Raw genomic sequence first — 15,681 nt, forward strand, 5'->3', positions numbered from 1 at the left:
AGCCCAAAAAGCGCTGCAGGGAACGAAGACCACTGGGCTGGGGCCACTGTAAGACAGCCGAAACCTTCTCAGGATCCATGGAGAACCCCTCAGCGGAAATGATGTAACCTAAGAAGGTTACCTGGGATCGGTGAAATTCGCATTTCTCAAGCTTACCGAACAGCTTGTTCTCTCGTAACCGTTGCAACACTCGTCTGACATCCAGAATGTGGGCCTCCATGGATTCAGAATATACCAAGATGTCATCCAAATAGACTACCACACACTGCTGCAACAGGTCACGGAAAACATCGTTGATGAATTCCTGAAAGACTGCGGGCGCATTGCACAACCCAAAGGGCATAACCAAGGATTCGTAATGACCGGTCCTGGTGTTAAACGCGGTCTTCCACTCATCGCCCGCCTTGATCCTTACCAGGTTATATGCCGCCCTCAGGTCGAGTTTGGTAAAGACCGTGGCCCCTTTAAGGCGATCGAACAGCTCGGAAATCAAGGGTATCGGGTAAGCGTTCTTGATCGTGATGCGATTGAGACCCCTGTAATCGATGCAAGGCCTCAACTCACCGCCCTTCTTTTTCACAAAGAAAAATCCAGCCCCTGCCGGGGACGAAGATTTGCGAATGTGTCCGCGTGAAAGCGCCTCCCTCACGTACTCCTCCATGGCCTCATTCTCCGCTACCGACAGTGGATAGACTTTGCCACGAGGAGGAACGGCACCAGATTGTAACTCTATGGCACAATCGTATGGGCGGTGCGGAGGTAGGGCAACCGCGCGCACCTTATCGAATACATCCCGGTACTCCTCGTATTCAGGAGGCAACAGAGAGTCCGAGGAAGTACACAGCAACTTGACAGACCCATGGATGCAACTAGCCCCACACTGCGGTGACCACGAGAGGATCTCGACCGATCTCCAATCGAAAGTCGGATTATGCTTCTGGAGCCAGGGGTACCCCAAGACCACCGAGTAGTGTGGAGACGAAATAACCTGGAGGCAGACCGACTCTCTGTGAACGGCACCAATGGCTATCCCCACTGGAAGGGTCTCATGAGTCACGTGTGGCGGCAGAAGGGGTCTGCCGTCTATCGCCTCAAGAGCCAGTGGGGAACCTCGAGCCTGCAGAGGAATGGAATTGGCGGCAGCGAACACACTATCAATGAACAAACCACCAGCACCAGAGTCCACCAACGCCTGGGTCGTCACCGAGCCCCCGACCCAGGAGAGGACAACAGTGATCAGTGGTTTGTCAACACGGGGAACCGGGGACGAGGAGACTCCACCCAAGATCTGCCCCCGACAGGATCTCAGGGTACGAGCGTTTCCCGGACGGTTCGGACATGCCAACCGAAAATGCCCACCGAGACCACAGTACATGCATCGGCCCTCGCGTCTCCGGAGTGCCCTCTCCCCCTCGGACAGGCGAGCAAACCCCAGCTGCATGGGTTCACCCCCAGACAAGTCATCCCCAGGAGGCGTGGGAGGAGAGGGAGGCACGGGTGGGACAGCAAACGTAGGCACCAATCTGTTAGAAGACCTCCGCAGGTTCTCCTTAAGGGAAGGTCTCTCCCTGAGTCTGGTGTCAATCAAAATCAGGAAAGAAATAAGAGACTCGAGCTCAACTGGTAGGTCCTTAGCTGCAACCTCATCCTTCAAGGCATCCGAGAGACCATGAGAGAAAGCAGCGACCAGAGCCTCATTATTCCAGCCCACCTCTGCTGCCAGGGTACGAAACTCAATGGCGTATTCAGCTACGGATCGTGAACCCTGTCTGATGGACATAAGGAGCTTCGCAGCAGAGGCAGCACGAGCCGGCACATCGAATACCTTCCGAAGAGAAGCAACAAAACCGGAAAACTCGGCAACCACCGGATTGTTGTTCTCCCATAAAGGGCTGGCCCAGGCCAAGGCCTTGTCCGAGAGCAGCGAGATCAAGAAGCCCACCTTTGATCTCTCAGTAGGAAAGGCATGTGGCAGCAACTCGAAATAAATGCCCACCTGGTTAAGGAAACCTCGGCACTGAGTTGGCTCTCCCCCAAAGCGCTGTGGAAGAGGGGCAGAACCGGTCATACCCCGAAACACCGCAGGCGCAACAACAGGTGTCGGGGTAGACTCTGGCGCAACAACCGGAGCGGCAGTAGGAGCGAGCCCAGGAGCGACAACCGACCCATCGGCAACGGGAGCGAAATGAGCCGTGCGTTCAAGCAGGGTTTGCAACGCCACAGCGAACCGACCCAACAGGTGATCCTGCTGATCAAGTCTGGCAACCAGCGTGGGTAGCGAGGATGGCCCTGTACCGTCAGAATTCATGGCTTGGTCCTAATGTCACGGAACCATGAACCAGACGTACAACAAGAGATAAATGAAAATAAGAAGGCTTTATTGAAAATAAAGCTGTAAAGCAAAAGTCCAAACGGATGGTGAAACCGAGCAGAGTCTTTGCGAAGCCAGAGGTCAGGAACCAGAAGGGTAGTCAGACGAAGCCAGGATCAGGAACCAGCAGGGTAGTCAGACGAAGCCAGGATCAGGAACCAGCAGGGTAGTCAGACGAAGCCAGGATCAGGAACCAGAAGCAGCAGCAGTCTTAGAAGCATGTGAACACAAGAGGACCAAGCAAGGAACTGAAGCCACAGACCTCCTATATATATGAGCTAGGCATCCAGCTCCTCCCAGGGGAAGGAGGAGCCGCAGGGTGGAAGGCTACAAGAAACCCAGGACCCAAGATGGCCGCCAGCACATGTTAAACGAAGGAGAGCAGCAAGCAGGTAAGACCATGACAAAGGCAGCAACATGTAGGTAAATCCCCTGCAAACAAATGTGGATAGGGAAATGAATTAAAATAAAAATTAAAAAAATAAAAATGACCCAATATCAATTGGACAGAGGTCCCATAGCAGAGAATCTGGCTTCACGTCAGCAGAGAATCAGTCTCTTCATGCCATAGCAAAGAATCTGGCTTCATGTCAGCAGAGAATCAGTCTCTTCATGCCATAGCAGAGAATCTGGCATCATGTCACCCACCACTGGAAGAGGCCATTGTCACATATTTAGGCCCCGGCACCCAGACAGAGGAGAGCAGTCCCGTAACAGAGAATCTGGCCTTATGTCAGCGCAGAATCTGTCTTCATGTCATAGCAGAGAATCAGGCTTCACGTCACCCACCACTGGAACAGGCCACTGTCACACATTTAGGCCCAGGCACCCAGGCAGAGGAGAGAGGTCCCGTAACAGAGAATCTGGCCTTATGTCAGCGCAGAATCTGTCTTCATGTCATAGCAGAGAATCAGGCTTCACGTCACCCACCACTGGAACAGGCCACTGTCACACATTTAGGCCCAGGCATCCAGGCAGAGGAGAGAGGTCCCGTAACAGAGAATCTGGCCTTATGTCAGCGCAGAATCTGTCTTCATGTCATAGCAGAGAATCAGGCTTCACGTCACCCACCACTGGAACAGGCCACTGTCACATATTTAGGCCCAGGCACCCAGGCAGAGGAGAGAGGTCCCGTAACAGAGAATCTGGCTTCATGTCAGCACAGAATCAGTCTTCATGTCATAGCAGAGAATCAGGCTTCACGTCACCCACCACTGGAACAGGCCACTGTCACATATTTAGGCCCAAGCACCCAGGCAGAGGAGAGAGGTCGCGTAACAGAGAATCTGGCTTCATGTCAGCACAGAATAAGTCTTCATGTCATAGCAGAGAATCAGGCTTCACGTCACCCACCACTGGAACAGGCCACTGTCACACATTTAGGCTCCGGCACCCAGACAGAGGAGAGGTTCATTCAACTTTGGGTTGCCCCGCAATATAATGGTAAAATGAAATTAAAAATAGTATTGAATGAGGAAGTGCCCTGGAGTAGAATAATATATTGTTAAGGGGAGGTAGTTAATATCTAATCTGCACAAGGGATGGACAGGTCCTGTGGGATCCATGCCTGGTTCATTTTTATGAACGTCAGCTTGTCCACATTGGCTGTAGACAGGCGGCTGCCTTTGTCTGTAATGACACCCCCTGCCGTGCTGAATACACGTTCAGACAAAACGCTGGCCGCCGGGCAGGCCAGCACCTCCAAGGCATAAAAGGCTAGCTCTGGCCACGTGGACAATTTGGAGACCCAGAAGTTGAATGGGGCCGAACCATCAGTCAGTACGTGGAGGGGTGTGCACAGGTACTGTTCCACCATGTTAGTGAAATGTTGCCTCCTGCTAACACGTTCCGTATCAGGTGGTGGTGCAGTTAGCTGTGGCGTGTTGACAAAACTTCTCCACATCTCTGCCATGCTAACCCTGCCCTCAGAGGAGCTGGCCGTGACACAGCTTCGTTGGCGACCTCTTGCTCCTCCTCTGCCTTCGCCTTGGGCTTCCACTGGTTCCCCTGTGACATTTGGGAATGCTCTCAGTAGCGCGTCTACCAACGTGCGCTTGTACTCGCGCATCTTCCTATCACGCTCCAGTGTAGGAAGTAAGGTGGGCACATTGTCTTTGTACCGGGGATCCAGCAGGGTGGCAACCCAGTAGTCCGCACACGTTAAAATGTGGGCAACTCTGCTGTCGTTGCGCAGGCACTGCAGCATGTAGTCGCTCATGTGTGCCAGGCTGCCCAGAGGTAAGGACAAGCTGTCCTCTGTGGGAGGCGTATCGTCATCGTCCTGTGTTTCCCCCCAGCCACGCACCAGTGATGGGCCCGAGCTGCTTTGGGTGCCACCTCGCTGTGAACATGCTTCATCCTCATCCTCCTCCACCTCCTCCTCATCCTCGTCCTCCTCGTCCTCCAGTAGTGGGCCCTGTCTGGCCACATTTGTACCTGGCCTCTGGTGTTGCAAAAAACCTCCCTCTGAGTCACTTCGAAGAGACTGGCCTGAAAGTGCTAAAAATGACCCCTCTTCCTCCTCTTCCTCCTGGGCCACCTCCTCTTCCATCATCGCCCTAAGTGTTTTCTCAAGGAGACATAGAAGTGGTATTGTAACGCTGATAACGGCGTCATCGCCACTGGCCATGTTTGTGGAGTACTCGAAACAACGCAACAGGGCACACAGGTCTCGCATGGAGGCCCAGTCATTGGTGGTGAAGTGTGTCTGATCCGCAGTGCGACTGACCCGTGCGTGCTGCAGCTGAAACTCCACTATGGCCTGCTGCTGCTCGCACATTCTGTCCAGCATATGCAAGGTGGAGTTCCACCTGGTGGGTACGTCGCATATGAGGCGGTGAGCGGGAAGGCCGAATTTACGCTGTAGCGCAGACAGGCGAGCAGCGGCAGGGTGTGAACGTCGGAAGCGCGAACAGACGGCCCGCACTTTATGCAGCAGCTCTGACATGTCGGGGTAGTTGCGAATGAACTTCTGCACCACCAAATTCAGCACATGCGCCAGGCAAGGGATGTGCGTCAAACCGGCTAGTCCCAGAGCTGCAACGAGATTTCGCCCATTATCGCACACCACCAGGACGGGCTTGAGGCTCACCGGCAGCAACCACTCGTCGGTCTGTTGTTCTATACCCCGCCACAACTCCTGTGCGGTGTGGGGCCTGTCCCCCAAACATATGAGTTTCAGAATGGCCTGCTGACGTTTACCCGGGCTGTGCTGAAGTTGGTGGTGAAGGTGTGTGGCTGACTGGATGAGCAGGTGGAAGAAGAGGAGGAGGAAGCTGAGTAGGAGGAGGAGGAGACAGGAGGCAAAGAATGTTGCCCTGCGATCCTTGGCGGCGGAAGGACGTGCGCCAAACAGCTCTCCGCCTGGGGCCCGGCCGCCACTACATTTACCCAGTGTGCAGTTAGGGAGATATAGCGTCCCTGTCCGTGCTTACTGGTCCACGTATCTGTGGTTAGGTGGACCTTGCCACAGATGGCGTTGCGCAGTGCACACTTGATTTTATCGGACACTTGTTTGTGCAGGGAAGGCACGGCTCTCTTGGAGAAGTAGTGGCGGCTGGGAACAACATACTGTGGGACAGCAAGTGACATGTCTGGCTTCATGTCAGCACAGAATCAGTCTTCATGTCATAGCAGAGAATCAGGCTTCACATCACCCACCACTGGAACAGGCCACTGTCACATATTTAGGCCCCGGCACCCAGACAGAGGAGAGAGGTCCCGTGACAGAGAATCTGGCTTCATGTCAGCACAGGCCAGGCTTTAGGCTCACCGGCAGCAACCACTCGTCGGTCTGTTGTTCTATACCCCGCCACAACTCCTGTGCGGTGTGGGGCCTGTCCCCCAAACATATGAGTTTCAGAACGGCCTGCTGACGTTTACCCCGGGCTGTGCTGAAGTTGGTGGTGAAGGTGTGTGGCTGACTGGATGAGCAGGTGGAAGAAGAGGAGGAGGAAGCTGAGTAGGAGGAGGAGGAGACAGGAAGCAAAGAATGTTGCCCTGCGATCCTTGGCGGCGGAAGGACGTGCGCCAAACAGCTCTCCGCCTGGGGCCCAGCCGCCACTACATTTACCCAGTGTGCAGTTAGGGAGATATAGCGTCCCTGGCCGTGCTTACTGGTCCACGTATCTGTGGTTAGGTGGACCTTGCCACAGATGGCGTTGCGCAGTGCACACTTGATTTTATCGGATACTTGGTTGTGCAGGGAAGGCACGGCTCTCTTGGAGAAGTAGTGGCGGCTGGGAACAACATACTGTGGGACAGCAAGCGACATGAGCTGTTTGAAGCTGTCTGTGTCCACCAGCCTGAATGACAGCATTTCATAGGCCAGTAGTTTAGAAATGCTGGCATTCAGGGCCAGGGATCGAGGGTGGCTAGGTGGGAATTTACGCTTTCTCTCAAATGTTTGTGAGATGGAGAGCTGAACGCTGCCGTGTGACATGGTTGAGATGCTTGGTGACGCAGGTGGTTGTGTTGGTGGTACATCCCTTGTTTGCTGGGCGGCAGGTGCCAACGTTCCTCCAGAGGCAGAGGCCGAGGCGGCGGCAGCAGCAGCAGAAGAGGCCGAGGCGGCAGCAGCAGAAGAGGTAGCAGGGGGAGCCTGAGGGACTTCCTTGTTTTTAAGGTGTTTACTCCACTGCAGTTCATGCTTTGCATGCAGGTGCCTGGTCATGCAGGTTGTGCTAAGGTTCAGAACGTTAATGCCTCGCTTCAGGCTCTGATGGCACAGCGTGCAAACCACTCGGGTCTTGTCGTCAGCACATTGTTTGAAGAAGTGCCATGCCAGGGAACTCCTTGAAGCTGCCTTTGGGGTGCTCGGTCCCAGATGGCGGCGGTCAGTAGCAGGCGGAGTCTCTTGGCGGCGGGTGTTCTGATTTTGCCCAGTGCTCCCTCTTTTGCTACGCTGTTGGCTCGGTCTCACCACTGCCTCTTCCTCCGAACTGTGAAAGTCAGTGGCACGACCTTCATTCCATGTGGGGTCTAGGACCTCATCGTCCCCTGCATCGTCTTCCACCCAGTCTTGATCCCTGACCTCCTGTTCAGTCTGCACACTGCAGAAAGACGCAGCAGTTGGCACCTGTGTTTCATCATCATCAGAGACGTGCTGAGGTGGTATTCCCATGTCCTCATCATCAGGAAAAATAAGTGGTTGTGCGTTAGTGCATTCTATCTCTTCCACCCCTGGGGAAGGGCTAGGTGGATGCCCTTGGGAAACCCTGGCAGCAGAGTCTTCAAACAGCATAAGAGACTGCTGCATAACTTGAGGCTCAGACAGTTTCCCTGATATGCATGGGGGTGATGTGAAAGACAGATGGGCTTGGTTTTCATGCGCCATCTGTGCGCTTTCTGCAGAAGACTGGGTGGGAGATAATGTGAACGTGCTGGATCCACTGTCGGCCACCCAATTGACTAATGCCTGTACCTGCTCAGGCCTTACCATCCTTAGAACGGCATTGGGCCCCACCAAATATCGCTGTAAATTCTGCTGGCTACTGGGACCTGAGGTAGTTGGTTCACTAGGACGTGTGGCTGTGGCAGAACGGCCACGTACTCTCCCAGCACCAGAGGGTCCACTAACACCACCACGACCATGTCCACGTCCGCGTCCCTTATTAGATGTTTTCCTCATTGTTCCCGTTCACCACAATTTTGAGAATGGCAAATTTGGGAATAGTTTTTCAACCCAGAACAAAAAATGTACTTTTACGGTCACTACAAATAACTTGACCAGATAAAACAGTACAGATTTGGTTGAATAGAAATGTCAGGCCTGTTTTTTTTTGCGCTGTGTGACAGGTATAGGTTTAATCACAGAATCAGACTTCTATCTGCACGGTAGCGTGTGTCTTAGGTTTTTCTGAATGACACTATCAGCACCTTCAATGTAAGATATCCTTTTTGGGATAGATTTCAAGTAGGCCTCATATAGCAGAAACTAGTTATTTTGAGAATGGCAAATTTGGGAATAGTTTTTCAACCCAGAACAAAAAGTCTGCTTTTACGGTCGCTACAAATAACTTGACCAGCTAAAACAGTACAGATTTGGTTGAATAGAAATGTCAGGTCTATTTTTTAGGCGCTGGGTGACAGGCTCAACTTTCCCCTGATGTAGTATATGGCCAAAAAATAACCACACTGTTGATGGTTAAATGCACTTGGGTGACACAGGCTCAGCCTGCACCAGATGTAGTATATAGCGAAAAAATAACCTGACTGTTGATGGTTAAATGCACTTCGGTGACACAGGCTCAGCCTGCAGCTGATGTAGGATATAGCATAAAATAACCACACTATTGATGGTTAAATACACTTGGTGATAGCTTGTGCTGGCGCACCACAAGTCACAAAATGGCCGCCGATCACCCCAGAAAAAAAGTGATCTAAAAACGCTCTGGGCAGCCTCAAAAAAGTGAGCAAGTTAATATTAGCACTTCAATGATCAACAGCTGCAGATCGATCACAGAATGAAGTCTTTTGGAGGAGTTAATCTGCCTAATCTCGCCCTAACGTCGCAGCTGCAACCTCTCCCTATGCTTGAATCAGCAGAGTGACGTGCAGCGCAACGTGCCTTAAGCTTATATAGAGGCTGGGTCACATGCTGCACTGGCCAATCACAGCCATGCCAATAGTAGGCAAGGCTGTGATGGCCTCTTGGGGCAAGTAGTATGACGCTTGTTGATTGGCTGCTTTGCAGCCTTTCAAAAAGCGCCAAGAAAGCGCCGAACACCGAACCCGAACCCGGACTTTTACGAAAATGTTCGGGTTTGGGTCCGTGTCACGGACACCCCAAAATTCGGTACGAACCCGAACTATACAGTTCGGGTTCGCTCATCCCTACTAGTGATGAATAAGTGTTATCGAATTTCAACTATTATCATTAGGGTTTTTTTCAAAAGGGGGGATTTTGTTAACCATGTTTTTAATCCAATTTTATATTTTTAGTTCTTTAAAATTTATGGATTTGACCTGTATTTGTACTGGCCTGCAGTAAAATTGATATCCATTGACTGTGTAATATACCTCCGGTCACATAATCACTTGATCTTTTCTGTCCAGTGAATGCCTAATGTTTGGGGCCTGTAGTCCAGTGGCCTACAGTAACATTTTTATCCATTGACCGCATAATGTACCTCCAGCCACATGTCAGGTGAATGCCTCATTTTTAAGGCCCGTACTCCCGTGGCCTAAAATAAAAAATTTCAAGGCTCCAACAGGGCACATTTCAGAGAATTTCCATTTAAGGACTCATGCAGACGACCGTTGTTTGGGTCCGCATCTGAGCCACCGTTTTGGCGGCTCAGATGCGGACCCATTTACTTCAATGGGGCCGCAAAAGATGCGGACAGCACTCCATGTGCTGTCCGCATCCGTGGCTCTATTCCGCGGCCCCGTTAAAAAAATATAACATGTCCTATTCTTGTCCATGCTTTGCGGACAAGAATAGGCATTTATATTGCCAGCGCCCGTTCCGCAAATTGCAGAAGTCAACACAGGCGGCTTCCGTTTTTTGAGGATCCGCGGTTTGCGGACCGCAAAAAATGGCACGGCCGTGTGCATGAGGCCTAAGATGCATAAAAATGTCCCCTAATTAAGGTACATATTTTTGTTGGAATTTTTGTCATTGATCTCCCTCTAGTATTTCACTGTCCATGTTGTGGGACTATTTGTACACTTCTACTAAGTATTTGGTGGCTGCAAATATGAGCTGAAGGTTTTTCAGGTTCGCGGGCCATTAAAGTGAATGGGGCCTGCCGCAAACTTGCGGTTCGCGAACATTTGATCACGTTTGTGAACCGTCCTGGACGATGTTCGTCCATCACTACTTCTTGTTAACTTTTTGTGACATGTATTAGCACAAAAAGAAAAAAAATACATTTGCCACTCAGCGGTGCAGTTATTTCTTGTTACGTTTTTTGTGACGTGTATTAGCGTAAGAAGAATAAATACATTTTCTGCTCTGCGGTGCAGTAATCTGTTGTAAAGGCATTTGTGGGGTGTTTTAGCGGAAAAAGAAAAAAATACATTTGCCGATCTGCGGTGCAGTAATATGTAGTAAAGGCTTTTGTGGAGTGTTTTAGCGGAAAAAATAATACATTTGCCTTTCTGCGGTGCAGTAATCTGTTGTAAAGGCTTTTGTGGGGTGTTTTTAGAGGAAAAAGAAAAATACATTTGCCGCACTGCTGTGCAGTAATCTGTTGTAAGGGCTTTTATTGGGTGTTTTAGCGGAAAAAGAAAAAATACATTTGGCGCTCTGTGGTGCAGTTATCTGTAGTACAGGCTTTTGTGGGGTGTTTTAATTTCCTTTTGATTTAACTGATCTAACAGTATGTCAGGCAGAGAAGTGCCAGGCCCTGCACAGGGGAGTGGCAGAGGTCTAAATGTTTCTGGTGCAGGCAGAGGTCGCAGCAGAGAAAGGGCCCGTGGCAGCAGGGGTTACTTCGAGAGGCCTGAGCTCCCAGTCTCAGCTAGCGGTCGTGTCATGACTAGCAACCCTGCAGTTCTTGACTGGTTGACTCGATCGTCGACTTTGTCACAGACACCCCCAGCCAAGAGTCAGTGGGTTCGTCAGACACAACACTTAGGTCTCTTTCACACGGGCGAGTTGGTGCAATGAGTGAGGTGAACGCATTGCACCCGCACTGAATCCGGACCCATTCATTTATATGGGGCTGTGCACATGAGCGGTGATTTTCACGCACCACTTGTGCATTGCGTGAAAATCGCAGCATGCTCTATATTCTGCGTTTTTCACTCAATGCATGCCCCATAGAAGTGAATGGGGCTGCGTGAAAATCGCAAGCATCCGCAAGCAAGTGCGGACGCGGTGCAATTTTCACGCATGGTTGCTAGGTGACGATTGGGATGAGGACCCGATCTTTATTATTTTCCCTTATAACATGGTTATAAGGGAAAATAATAGCATTCTTAATACAGAATGCTAAGTAAATGAGGGATGGAGGGATTAAAAAAAATAATAATTAAACTCACCTCATCCACTAGTTCGCGCAGCCCGGCTTCTCTTCTTTCTTCTTCTTTGATGACCTGGGAGAAAAAGGACCTTTGGTGACATCACTGCGCTCATCACACGGTCCATCACATGATCCATCACCCAAACTTCTGTGAAGAAATCCTGGTTCGGGTCTGGGTACCAAACATGCCGATTTTTCTCAAGCGAGTGCATAATGTATTAAAACGCTTTGCACTCGCACAGAAAAGTCACGCATTTTCCCGCGACGCGCCCACATCCTATCCGGCCCTCACACGCGACGCCAGTGTGAAAAAGGCCTTAGTTGGCATGGTCCTGGAGCAAGCCCTGCGCCTTCACCTGTCCTAAACCTGCCTCTGTTCTTTTCTGTTGCCAGAGCCACAGAACTATTGTCAGCTGTGGGCTCAGCTACACTATACAGCGAGGATGAGGTACTAGAGGAAGTCAGCAGCTACTGCCCAGCCAAGATCTGGAGGAGACATCCGCCGCTTTCTCCGCTAGGCGGGCAAGTAGTGGTGAGGAGAGTGGTGTGGCAGCTGGTGTAGCGAGCGGTCAGGCTCCTGACCCAAAGACCGGTGAGGAGGACATCAGTGACATGCAGACAATACTTGATAATGATGATGTACCTGATCGCACTTGGGAGCCAGTTGACGAAGGGGCTTCATCATCATCGGGAGAAGAGGGTGGCAGCTTCCCCGTGAGCCACTAACCTGGCCGGAAGTCAGCAGGGTGGCAGCAGTGGGAGGTCGGGAGCCAAACGTGCCATGGGTAGACCACCTGCTTCGCAGGAGTCTACCTGCCCGGGAAGTAGCTCTCTAGGGGTTCACGGAGGCAGTGGCGGTAGCATTCAGTCAGTGCGTAGTGTTGGTGGTAAAATCAACTTCTCGGCGGTGTGCCAGTTTTTTCTTTAGCCGCCGGAGGAGGTGAACGTGGCCATTTGTAGAATCTGTGGGCAGAAGGTGAAGCGTGGCCAGGGTTACAATGTTGGCACTACGGACCTGCATCAACATATGCAGCGTCGCCATACAGTGGCCTGAGAGAACCTTGCCTCTGATGTGGTGGTCCAGCCTGCTGCAGCAACTGCTGCATCACCCAGTGGCACACACTTGGTTTCAGGAAGTCAATGCTCCACCACCTCAGATCAATCACCAAAGCGATTGCCAAGAGAAAACAGTATGCGTGCACTCATCCAATGACACAGAAGCTAAATGTGCTCCTTTCCAAGTTGCTGGTGCTGCAGGCCCTCCCTTTCCAAGTGGTGGACTCTGCACCTTTCAGAGAACTGATGGCTTGTGCCATGCCGAGGTGGAGAGTCCCAAGCTGTAATTTCTTTGCGAAAAAGGCAGTACCAGCCCTGCACAAATATGCAGAACAGAAGGTGGGCCAGTCCTTGAGCCTGTCGTGTCTGCCAAAGTGCACGGCAGCACCAACGTGTGTAGCTGTAACTATGGTCAAGGACAATACATGTCCTTTACGACCCACTGGGTATATGTGGTTCCTGCACAGCCACACCAGCAACTTAGCCAGGTGACACTGCTTACGCCTCCACGTTGCAACGCCGTTGGTCCAGCGACAATGTCGGCCTCTGCCTCCTCATTCTCCACCATGTGACTCCTCAGCCTCCACTGCAGGGACAATTGAAAGTGCCCCTCCAGCATACCACATGTACAGGGCACGGCAGTGTCACGCTGTTCTGCACCTCGTTTGCCTTGGAGAACGGAGTCACACAGGGGAGGAAATGCTCTGTGTCTTTCAGCAAGAAATCAAATCCTGACTTTCTCAGCGACAACTGAAAATCGGAACTATGGAGACCGACAACGGGAAGAACATTGTGTCAACGCTGCGTCAAGGAGGGCTCACCCATGCTCCCTGCATGGCACACGTGTTCAATCTGGTTGTCAGGCGTTTCCTGAAGTCTTCCACCTATGTGCAAGACATCATAAAAATGAACAGGAAACTTTGCATGCATTTCAGCCACCCGTACACCACGAAGCACACTCTCCTTGAGCTGCAGCGGCAGAACGGCATCCCCCAACATAGACTGATATGCGACGTTTCCACCTGTTGGAATTCCATCCTCAATATATTGGACCAACTGTACATACAGAGAAAGGCCATAAACGATTTCCTGATGATCCATGTGGACAGGAGTACTCACCTGTGTAACTTCGATGTCAGCCAGTGGCAGCTCATGCGTGACACCTGCTGTTTGCTCAGGCGCTTTGAGGATGCCATGTTATTTGTCAGTTGCCAGGACTACGGGATGAACGACGTCATTCCACTGCTTCATGTCCTGGAACAGATGCTGATAAATATGGCTGATCAGTGGACTGGAGATGTGGTGCCTAGATCTCACGGCCACATGAGCCCTGTGGGGGCTGAACTGGAGAAGGAGGAGGACATTGGAGCGCAAGCAATGGGTAGTGAAATGGGTGGTTTTTCTACACAGGTGACAGGAGAGGAGGAGCAGCTGGAGGAGCAAGAGGGAGATGAGGAAGACGAGGCATATGACCCAGGCACAACTTGGCACTATGCAGTGGAGATGGAGGCAGAGAGTCCCTCTTAGTCACTTGCGAAAATGGCCCACTGCATGCTAACTTGCTTGTAGTGACAGACAAATTGTCACCATTCGGCAGAGGGATAACTTCTGGCTCTCCACCTTGTTGGACCCTCGCTAGCGGTCCAAAATCGGGGCCTTTTTTTACACCTGCTGAGAGGGGAGACAAACTGAACTACTATAGAGACATCCTTTGTTAGCTTGCCTATCTGCGCCATCCATCCTCTCGGAGGTCTGACTGAGGGGGCCCTCTGTGCTCACATTCCACTGCCATGGCTGCTGGGGAGGGGTGGGATGGCAGGAACAGTACCAGCTCCATCAGCAGCAGCCTGAGTCTAGAGTTGCTGATGAGCAGCTTCCTTCACCTGCATAGTGAAGAAACTAATCACCAGCAGCTAGACATAGAGAAGGACCTGACCAGCAGGTGTTGGCATACTTGGACAGCACCCTGCCACCCCACATTGAAGATCCGCTGGACGACTGAGCAGCCAAACTGGATTTGTGGCCACAACTAGCAGAGTTTGCCCTAGAAAAGCTTTCCTGCTCGGCCAGTAGTGTGGCATCAGAGCGGGTGTTTAGTGCGGCAGGGGCCATAGTTACCCCAAGAAGAACTCGCCTGTCAGGCCAAAATGTGGAGAGACTGATCTTTGTCAAGATGAATCAGGCATGGATAAGCCAGGATTTCCAACCACCAATGCCTGATGCATCAGACTAGATCATCCATGGTGCCACACCAACACTATGACAAAAGAGACCGGTTTCTTCTGGCTACCTGCCTCAGCTACTATTCTGATGCTGTCACCCTCCTGATGCCACACATCTGATACCAAGTGCTCTTTCTTTCACCCATCATGTTCATCTGGAACTGGTATTGCCACCCACCTCCACACTATTTCACTGTGCCACTTTGCGTCCTCCTGATGCTGCCGCCACCTCCAGACTCTGTCCTTGCGCCACTCTGTGCCCTCCTGATGCTGCCGCCACCTTCAGACTCTGTCATTGGGCCACTCTGTGGTCTCCTCATGCTGCCGCCAGCTCCACACTATGTCACCTAGCCACTCTGTGGCCTCCTGATACTGCTGCCACCTACAGACTCTGTCAATGTTCCACTCTGTGGCCTCCTCATGCTGCCCCCACCTCCACACTCTGTCATTGTGCCACTCTGTGGCCTGCTGATGCTTCTGCCACCTTCAGACTCTGTCATTGTTCCACTCTGTGGCTCCTGATACTGCCGCCACCTACAGACTCTCTCATTGTGCCTCTGTGGTCTCCTCATGCTGCTTTCACCTCACCACTATGTCATAGGGCCATTTTGTGGACTTCTCATGCTGTTCCCACCCTCCCCACTTCATAAATAGTCCAATATTTAGCCTTTTTGGCTTGGCTGACATCATAATTTATTTTACCCTTCTTCTAAACTGTCAGAAGGAAGGTAAAATGACACGCACAACAGATTCTCTCTGTGTAGCATCTGTAAGGCCTGTATGGTCACATCAGAATTGGCTTATGATTTGGTAGCCAAAAGCAGGAGTGGGTACAAAACACAAAAGACATGCAACTATTCCGTTCACGTGTCATCTCTGTTTTGGATCCACTCCTGTTTTTTTGGGCATTAGCAATACTGATGCTGACTGAGTGAAGGCGGATGCTCCACAGACAGGATCCGTTTTTTGTGGGTTATTGTTCTGACAGATCAGAGGAAGGGCAAAGAATCAGTGAAGTCGACAAAAAGTTACTGCTGACACCCTCTCCACTCGGGGGGCTCTA

The sequence above is a fragment of the Bufo bufo genome, chromosome 5, assembly GCF_905171765.1.
Source record: "Bufo bufo chromosome 5, aBufBuf1.1, whole genome shotgun sequence".
Classification (NCBI taxonomy): domain Eukaryota; kingdom Metazoa; phylum Chordata; class Amphibia; order Anura; family Bufonidae; genus Bufo; species Bufo bufo.